Here is a 10377-nt window from a genome sequence, read left to right as displayed (position 1 = left end):
GGATGGCAGGACAGAGCAGAATGAGCACCAGCCTAGGTCTCCACGACTGCACTTCTCGTCCCAGCTCTCTTACTGCATCTCAGTGTGATCTGGGGCAAATTCCCTAACCTCTCTGGATCTGTTCCACCTCTATAAAAAAGAATTCAGTACCAGGAATTCATCATCTGACATCCTTTCCATCTCTAAACCATGAGTATCTCACCAGGCTAAATTCAGGGTTAGTATTAGAAGAGCCATTCACCTAAGAAAGAAACTAGAAAACCTTTGGTTCTGTGCCTAAAGATGGTCCACTCAGAGGTATCGTACTCTTTGGAAGACTATGTTTAATGACAAAGGATTAGCGTTCCACGTTTTTCCTCACAAGACTTACCAAGGCAAAATGACATCTTCTCTGATGTTTTACCTGGTTTCACATCCTTTTCAATATTAAATGAAATTATGTGACTAACATGCTCACCACAAGACCTGGCACTTACTAAATGGCTCCTTATAAATATTACTTCTTCTGCTTTCCCTAAAGGTTTTGGGTGTCTAATATTCAATTGCCTTGCTGGATTTGTGTTCTATAAGTAGAGTTTTTTTTTAATGTGATAAAGTTTTTTTTGTTTTTTCTTTTTTTGTTTGTTTGTTTTTATTTGGCTGTGCCGGGTCTTAGTTGTGGCACACGGGATCTTTAGTTGTGGCATGCGGGCTCTTAGTTGCAGCATGCGGGATCTAGTTCCCTGACCAGGGATCGAACCCGGGTCGCCTGCATTGGGAGCCTGGAGTCTCAACCACTGTACCACCAGGGAAGTCCCTAAGTAGAGATTTTCTAATCCCTGGTTGATACATGGAAACTGTTCCTCGTCAGACATCTCCACTTGGCTAAAGAGACCAACTGTGTTGCTGACTCTCAGAGGCTTGCCAACATTGTCTCCTATAAGACTCAAATAAATAGCACTCTATTATCCATTCCTGAGTCCCCAGAATTTTGAGAAATAGAACGAGGAGTATATCAGAAGGAATCCCACACGTCCCCCTTATTACTGAAAGAGGCTAAATTGAAACACAGCGTGCTGTGAAAAACAACACTGGCCTACTAACTCCTCTCCAAAATTAGGTGGACACCCACTGAGGCAGAGGTTGGGCTCCCACTAGAAAGGAGGAAGAGCAGTGGAGGAATGTTCTCTGTGGGCAAGTCCATGTCTAAGGAAGGAAGGGCAGAGCCAGGTCAAGCAGACCCAGCATTTCCTTCCAAGTTTACAATCAGGTAAAACCCTCCATCATCCCAAGGGTGGAGCAGGAAAGATTTCCAGAGAGGCTAGGACAGCTCTTAAGGAAAATCCCTCCATATGAAAACTGGGAATGGGAAAAAGGCATTCTCATTCACGAAAGACTGTCCATCCAGAACATCATGGAAGAAATAAATGAAGAAAGAAACTAAAAACCAGTCTCGGTTACACTAGGGAGAAAGAGTAGAAGCAGATCTAGGCAACTGAAGCCCTAACCTGACCACACAGAAGAGTCAAGATGATCAGGTCTCCATTCCAAATCTCACAATTTCTAAATGTGTGCCCTTCACTTCCAAAGAGAAGGGAGGCTCAGGTCCTGACCATCTTGAGGAGCAAGGCTGGGGTTAATTTGCTGTGGCCAGCAAAATGGAGGGAGTTGTATGAAGGGAAACGATGTCCTCTGGGATTGATCACTTGGCTGAAAAATTACTTCACCAAACACAAGCAGGGTGGCAGCCCCACTGCCCAGAAGGGGGCCAGCTGCTAATTACAACGCCTCTCTGGAGAAGCGCTTCCAATAGTATTTCTGAGTTGTTAGTTGATTAGGTTTCAGTTAAATCAATAAATCCTTTAGAGTTAACTATCTAGAAGATATTGCTCCACAATTATAATGCACAGAAAAGTGTTTATTATCAGCTTTCTCTTGTTTGGGCTTAATTATTTAAGTACTTGAGATTCAGTGGCTGTCTTCCTGCTGCCCCAGAAACAATCTGAGAGGGAAACGGGCAAACATTTCAAAGAAACCAGGTCTATTTCTAATGGACAAATGAATCAAATGAAACATGGGCTTTTTCTCAATTATATTCAGCAGGAGCACAATTATTCAATAAATCAATGTGCATTTAGCTTAGGACAGTAAAAGCCACAATGTATTGAGTGCTTACCATGTGTTAGGTTTGAGCTAAGTGCTCTGCCAACACTATCTTATTTAATCTTTATAATTTCCCTGAAAGATAAGTAGTATTATGCCCATTTTCAGATGTGAAAACATGTCAAGTCAGTAAGAGAAAGAGACAGGATTCAAATTCAGATCTGTTGGTGTTATGGGTTGAATTGTGTCCCCCACCAAAACTCACATATTCAAGTTCTAACCCCTGTACCTCAGAATGTGACCTTATTTGGTAACAGGGTCATTGCAGATATAACTAGTGAAGTTAAGATGAGGCCATACTGGAGTAGGGCGGGTCCCTAATCCCATATGTCTGGTGTCCTTATAAAAAGGGGAGATTTGGACACAGATGCACACAGAAAGAATGATATGTGAAGATCAAGGCGGAGATCAGGGGGATACTCTACAAACCAAGGAACTCCAAAGATTGCCAGCAAATCACCAGAAGCTAGGGGAGAAATATGGAACAGTATCTTGCTCACAGCCCTTGGAAAGAACCAAATCTGCTGATTTTGGACTTCTAGCCTCCAGAACTAAGAGACAATAAATTTCTGTTAAGTCGCCTGGTTTGTGGTACTTTGTTATGGCAGCTCTAGCAAACTAACATAGTTGGGTCCCCAGAATCTGTGCCTTTCTGCTGGGTCATGCTAGAGGTCTAGGTGGGCAGAGTTTCTTGCTGTTCTTGAACCAACCCATCAGGTTAGACACCCTGGACCAAGCTTTACTGCAGTTTGGACTGAGATTGTAGAGGTAATCTCTGACAACATGTCTAGTGTGGCTTCTTTCCCGCCTTCCCCTGGCTTGACTAGGTCTCCACCTGTCTTAGTGTTTCTGAGAAATCAATATTGCCTCACTCTTTGAGTTAGCAGACCATGTGTTATTCACTCATTCACTAAAAAAATACTGAGCTCCTTCTTTGTTCCCACTAGTCTCTCATGGAGTTCACAGTCTAGCAGAGGAGCACGATGTCAAAAAAATTATCACACTGGAAATTATGACAGCTATACAAAAAATGCTTGTCTTAGAGACCCCTACCAAAATTGAGACTGATCTCTGTTCCAAGCTTTACTTTGATTCTTTTTAAAAATAAGACAGGTATGTCAGAACACCAAGAAACAGAGGCCAAAGAAAACTTAATAGTTTTATTTATTCTGTATTCAAGGCAATGATAAGCAATATTTGGCAATTATCTGCAAATTTTCTCAAATTTAATAAAAACTATAAACCTGTATATCCAAGAAGCTCACTGAAAACCCAAGTAGGAAAAACCCAAAGAAAATCACACCAAGGCACATCATAAATAAGCATAAATTCAGCAAGGCAGGCTGAAAATTTATGATAAAGATAAAAATCTTTAAAGCAGTCAAAGGGAAACAAGACACACTACATAGAGAGGATAAATATATAAGACTGCAGAATCCTTATCAGAAACAATGCAAATAAAGAATATAAAGTGCTGAAACAAAACTACCAACAGACTTCCTAACCTAGAATTCTATAACTAGAAAAAATTCCTTCAAAAATTAAGTTGAATTAGGACATTTTTAGTAAATTTAAGATTGACAGAATGTATTGCCAGATAATATGCATGACAAAGAATTTTAAAGAATGTTCATTAAGCAGAAGAAAAATAATATGTGTTGAAAAAGGTAATATATGAGTAAATATAAAAGACTTTTCTAATTTTTTAAGTGTTTAAAAAATATAATTGCCTATTTAGAACAAAGATAACAACAATGTATTGAGGGTAGAATAATGTTGAAGTAAAATAAATAACAATTGCACAGAGGATGAAGGTGGAGGAAAATGAAATGTTACAAGATACATACTTTAATTATGTGTGAAGTGGAATATTACTGAGATAAAGTATGTATTTTAAACTTGAGAATAAACAAACAAATAAATAAAGCAAGCTGATAAGCCAATTGTGGAAATAAAACAAATACTAAAAAATAACTAATTCAAAAGAAGACAGGAAAAATGGAAAAACAAAAAATAAATGAGACAAATAACAATATGATGACCATAAACCCACGATTATCAAAAGTATATTAGGGCTTCCCTGGTGGCGCAGTGGTTCAGAGTCTGCCTGACAATGCAGGGGACACGGGTTTGTGCCCTGGTCCGGGAAGATCCCACATGCCGCGGAGCGGCTGGACCCTGTGAGCCATGGCCACTGAGCCTGTGCGTCCGGAGCCTGTGCTCCACAACGGGAGAGGCCACAACAGTGAGAGGCCCACGTACCACAAAAAAAAAAAAAAAAAAAGTATATTAAACATAAAGATTTTGAGCACTCCAATTAAAAGGCAAAGATTATCAGACCAGATTTGTTTAAAGGCAAGACTCAACTATATGCTGCCCATATGAAATGCACTTTAAATACAAAGACACAGGATGGGAAAAGATATATTTGAAAACACTAATCATACAGTTAGAGTGACTATATTAATACCAGGTGAAATAGAGCTCAGGAGAAGGAATATTACCATGCCTAAAGAGGAACATTTCATAAAATAAAATGGTCAATTCAGCAAGAATATGAAAAAATACAAAATGTACATGCACCTAATAACAGAGCTTTGAAGTGCACAAAGCAAAAACTTATAGCCTTATAAGCCTTAAGGAAGAAATGGATAAAATTATGGTTGGAAATTTCATCATTCTTCTCTCAGTAATCAATAGAACAAGCAGACAGAAAAATGAGAAAGTATATAGAAGAGTCAAACAACACTATCAGGTTAAATTCATCAATACCCTTAGAACATTTCACCCCAAAACAGCAGAATGCACATTCTTTACAAATGCACACAAATGTTCAACAAAACAATCCATAGGCTGGGATATAACATATATCTCAAAAGGTTTAAAATGATAGGAATTACATAAAGTATGTTTTCTAAGCACAATGGAATTAAATAATCAATAACCAAAAAGTCATGAAAATCCCTCCAAATATGGAAATTAAACAACATGCTTCCAAATGACCCATGGGTCACAGAAGAAAGCAAGAGAGAAATTAGAAAATATATTTAACTGAATAATGAAAGCTCAACATGAATTAAGATTTGGGGATGAATCTAAAGCAACACTTACAGGGAAATTTGTAGCTTTAAATGGTTTGTTTTTTTGTTTGTTTGTTTGTTTGTTTTGCTGTGCCACGCAGCATGAGGGATCTTAGTTCGACAACCAGAGATCAAACATGTGCCCCCTGCATTGGGAGCACAGAGTCTTAATGACTGGACTGCCAGGGAAGTCCCTTAAATGCTTATATTAAGGTAATCCTCTGTGACATTTTTTCTAATTGAAGTATAGTTGCTGTATAATATTAAAGAAGTTTCAGGTGTACAATATAGTGATTCACAAGTTTTAAAGGTTATACTCCACTTATAAAATATTGGCCATATTCCCTGTGTTGTACAATATGTCCTTGTAGGTTATTTTATACCTAATAGTTTGTACCTCTTATTCCCCTACCCCTATATCGCCCCTCCCCTCTTCCCTATCCCCACTGGTAACCACTAATTTGTTCTCTATATCTGTGAGTCTGCTTCTTTTTTTATTATATTCACTAGTTTGTTGTATTTTTTAGATCCCACAAATAAGTGATGTCATATAGTATTTGTCTTTCTCTGTCTGATTTTTTTCACTTAGCATAATGCCCTCCAAGTCCATCCATGTTACTGCAAATGGCAAAATTTCGTTCTTTTTGTGGCTGAGTAGTATTCCATTGTGTGTGTGTGTGTATGCCACATCTTTATCCATTCGTCTGTTGATGGACACTTAGGTTGCTTCCATATCTTGGCAATTGTAAATTGCCAACATAGGGGTGCATGTATCTTTTGAATTAGTGTTTTTGTCTTTTTCAGATATATACCCTGTGACATTTTAATCCTTAAAAAATTATATGAGGATTTCTGACCTGTACTGTGTTTCTCTTTTGTCAAAGAGTGCTTGCTGAAGCTGAATGTGATGGTGGAGTTTGGGGAGCAGGTTTACTTCAGTTCAGTTTGACTGGGTCGAAGTCCATGACAGTTAAAATACTTTGGATGTCTGTTTGCTTCCCAGCCTAGGATGAAGTCAGTAGTTTTTGCTTCCTTTTCTGTTGTTGGAGAGCAATCTGCTGCAGTAGCTGTGAGCTAACCAACATCATCATCACAGTGGAGAAAGAGGAATGTGGTCTCTGCAAAAGCATCAACACCACGTGGTGTGCGGGCTACTGCTACACCCAGGTAGGTACTTTGCTTTGAAGGAAGTGAGAGTGCTGAGGGTCTGGATGAGGCAGGCTTCATTTATTCCCACTCTGTCAATATTTTGTCTCTTCTGAATAACAGCCACGAGTCCTTTAGTCAACACTGTCTGTGTTGTGATTGAGGTAAATTACCATGATACCATTTAGATGTTTGGGTTTGGATTTAATTTCGGTAAAACAAATTTGGGACAGCTCAGACTGATGTAAATGAATGCTTCAGTAATGTGCCAACTCTGCATTTTAAAAGAGCATTTTTCTGCTAGCTTTACCTATTGAGGGATAAACATGGGCATGAGTACATATCTATATTTAATCATGGAATATTGCCAATAGTCTTAAAAAGCCAATTGCAATAATAAAAGGCATACCTCTGCAACAGGGAGAGTAATAACATTCATTTTAAAGCCAAATAAAAAATGCAAGCAGCCAATTATAAAATCATTTTATTGGCCCATCTTTAATACAATACCAACGAGCAGCCTGAGAGCAATCAATCCCTGTAGATTAGAACCAAAATGAATCATCAAACCCACACCCTTCTTTATGCTGTTAAGAAAATTAAGGAATACAGGTATTAAACCATTTGTCTACAGTTTCACAGTTTCTTCAAAATAAACCAGTTAAAGGCAAAAGTGTTTCTTTGCCATTTTTCTGTTGTACCTGGCTGTGCAGAAGTTTGATAAACTGAAATTGAAATTGGCTGCTTTTTAAAGAAAATACTTTGTTTGATATTAAATGAATTGATCAATAAAACTCAACTTACTGCACTTTGGGTGAGATATAGACCCAGTGGCCAGCTAGGGAAATGAATTAACCCCCAGTCCCCTTTCTCCCTCAAAGCCAATTATTTTCTCATTGGGCAAGTAGACGAGTGAAATATATTTGGCCTGATTTAGATGTTCTGATAGTGAAACTGTTATCATATACTTTTGGATTAAGAATCTCACAAAGGTACAGAATTTAAGGCAGTGGCAAGGAAGAACCTAAAAGGCAACAGAATATCCAGAATCCAATATGAGATTTCCCAAACACTTTAGGCAAAATATCAATAACTTAACTTACGGCTCTTATTCCTCTCTTAAATATACACAGAAAAGAGTACTTGGAAATATTTTTCTTTCCAAGTGCTATGTTTTTATCAGTCATTAATATAGCTTAAGATTACGAGGTACAAAAAAAAAAAAAAACACTCATCCTTAAATTGCTAAGGTCATATCTTCTAAAGATACCCTTTATCTTTACATGTTTTTATGCCATACAAATTCAAAGGTTTTACAGAGTTTTAGAAATATTAAATATGTGGGTACTCTCATGGTAGAGAGAAAAGAGACAGTTATATTTTCTATAACACTTCCAGGGCAATTCAGAAAAGCGGTATAAATGTTCCTTTATGAGGTCAAGTTTCCTGTGCTTAAGTATCTTAGAAGCTGATCTTCTGAGAGCAAATATTAGAGCAAGCAGTAGTAAATCCCTGTCTCATATTGACTAAGCCAAACAGAAACTTGCAGAATATTGTAACCTAACTCTCTCTCTCTTAAACCACTCAGGATCTAGTGTACAAGGATCCAGCCAAGTCCAACATCCAGAAAACATGTACCTTCAAGGAGTCGATGTATGAGACGGTCAAAGTGCCTGGCTGTGCTCACCATGCAGACTCCCTGTATACATACCCAGTAGCCTCTGAATGTCACTGTGGCAAGTGTGACAGCGACAGCACTGACTGCACCGTGTGAGGCCTGGGGCCCAGCCACTGCTCCTTCAGTGAAATCAAAGAATAAAGAGCAGTGGACACTTTGAGCTGCCCACCCTCATCCTGAAAGACTAAGACATCCAAGAAGTCTGTGTGTACATGTGCCCAGGCTGCAAACCACTGTGGGAGACCCCACTGATCCCTGCTCTCCTGCATAAGGGAGCTCCAGGAATGGAGAGTGCTGGGGCCTGAGGCCTGTCACCACCCAACCCTGTATTCCTAGTTCTGGGCTCTGTCGGTTTCATTCAACTTGAATGCAGGGGCTGTAAGCTGTTTCCCATTTTTAATAGACTTAGAGGTCCTCTAGAGCAACCCTGTCATTTTACAGACGAGAAAACCTAGACTTAGGAGAAGGAAGTCTCAAGATGATGGATAGGAGAACTAAATGGAACACAATCTCCTGTAAGATATATGGCCTGCAAGAGCAGAGCCGGTATCACTTTAGTGTCATGGAGCAGGTACCTAACTCTATGTCTAATTGTTTCATTATTAAGAGGAGAGTCAGGAAGGTAGGGGTACTAAATCAAGACTATCCACTTTATTGCCAGCCTATGCAGGTGCTACAACAGTTCCACCTCGCCTGTGTTTTCTGAAAGAGAAGTTGTTGACTTGAGAAGGTGGGAGCAGGTGTGGGAGGGTGGTAAGCTGGGAAACAGTGAGACCATTCACAATTTGCAGCCTTAAAAACCAAATCCTAATTTTTATTTCAAATTTGAATTAAGAGTCAAGACGAGAACTATGAATTTGGGGCTGTGGAAATTCAATTGTAAGATCAACAAATATCCTTTCCTAAATTGCTAGCCCCTATGTACTTTGCCACTTAAATAAATCTGATCAAGAACTTCCAGCCTTCTCAAAGCTCCCCCTCAGGCAATAGGGCATCTCATCTGTCACTCACTGCTGTGTCACCTGTACCAGAAACCTCCTCCATTGCTGGGATGGGAACCTTGAAGTCCATGTGACAGCACATTAGGCAACTTAACAGGCTACATTTAACTTACTTGCCAATTAACTTTTCAGAGAAATAGTTCTCTTAAAAAGAGTTGGCAGTCTAGAGAGAATTGCTGTATTTTCTGGGCTCTCTCTACATTTGCTTTATCACTTGACTACATGTTCTCCCAAATCTATGATTTCTTTCAAAAGGGTGCACTCTGAAAATGCTTCATGACTTAAATTACTTTTAAAGATAATAACTCTTTTTTTTCACCTGAATGTTGAAACATACTTAAAAATCAAAAATGTTGTCTAACAAAGGCAAAACTTTGGATTTTTCCATGCTCTTGAACTACTTGCTCATGACACATACATGTGTATTTTCATAATATAAGTGGTAACATTACTAGAAATCTATTTTTAAATACTTCTATAAATATCACCTGTGCTTACTGTTCATTTGGGAATATCAGTAAGAATTTTACTGGATTTTAGTGTTCTTTTTTCCCTAAAATAGACCTTCTGTCATTTCTTGTATCATCATTTTCTTAATTTATTCCTACTCTTAACTCCCAGTCTACACTAAAATTGATTTATTCCCAGAACGCTCTTAGCATGTCTTACCTGTAACTCAGACTCAATGGGAAGTTTTCCTCATAACCTTTGGAATCTAGTTAAGTACTAGAGCTGATATATTTCCCAGCACATGGATATCAAGGATTATTCTTCTCAGGAGATGCAGAAAAATCATTTGACAAAATTCAACATCCTTCATGATAAAAACTCTCAACAAATTGGATATAGAAGGAATGTACCTCAACATAATAAAAGCCATATATGACAAGCCCACAGCTAACTTCATATTCAATGGTGAAAGACTGAAAGCTTTTCCCCTAAGATCAGGAATAAGAGAAGGATGTCTACTCTCACCAGAGAATATTCCAACATTACCAGAAGTCCTAGACATAGCAATCAGGCAAGAAAAAGAAATAAAAGTCTTCCAAATCAGAAAGGAAGAAGTAAAACTGCCTGTGATTGCAGATGACATAATCTCATATGTAGAAAGCACTAGAGACTCCACTCAAAAACTGTTAGAACTAATGAATGAATTCAGCAAAGTTTCAGGATACCAAATCAACGTACAAAAATCAGTTGCATTTCCATATACTAACAACAAAACTATCTGAAAAAGAATTAAAGAAAATAATCACATTCACAATAGCATCAAAAACAATATAACAGCTATGAATAAAGTTAACCAAGGAAATGAAAAATCTGTACAATA

General features: G+C 38.2%; 1 pseudogene across 1 annotated transcript; it reads left to right on the top strand.

Annotated features, from left to right (window-relative positions):
• Positions 1–282: 282 nt before the first annotated feature.
• LOC307189815 (follitropin subunit beta-like) lies at positions 283–9734 on the top strand (annotated as a pseudogene). Its single transcript has 3 exons — positions 283–297; positions 6231–6389; positions 7957–9734. The product of its transcript is annotated as a follitropin subunit beta-like (transcript).
• Positions 9735–10377: the final 643 nt, after the last annotated feature.

Source organism: Stenella coeruleoalba (assembly GCF_951394435.1).
Source record: "Stenella coeruleoalba genome assembly, chromosome: 8".
Classification (NCBI taxonomy): Eukaryota; Metazoa; Chordata; class Mammalia; order Artiodactyla; family Delphinidae; genus Stenella; species Stenella coeruleoalba.
Note: the sequence above shows the minus strand (reverse complement) of the source record. Positions and strands in the feature narration are given on the sequence as shown.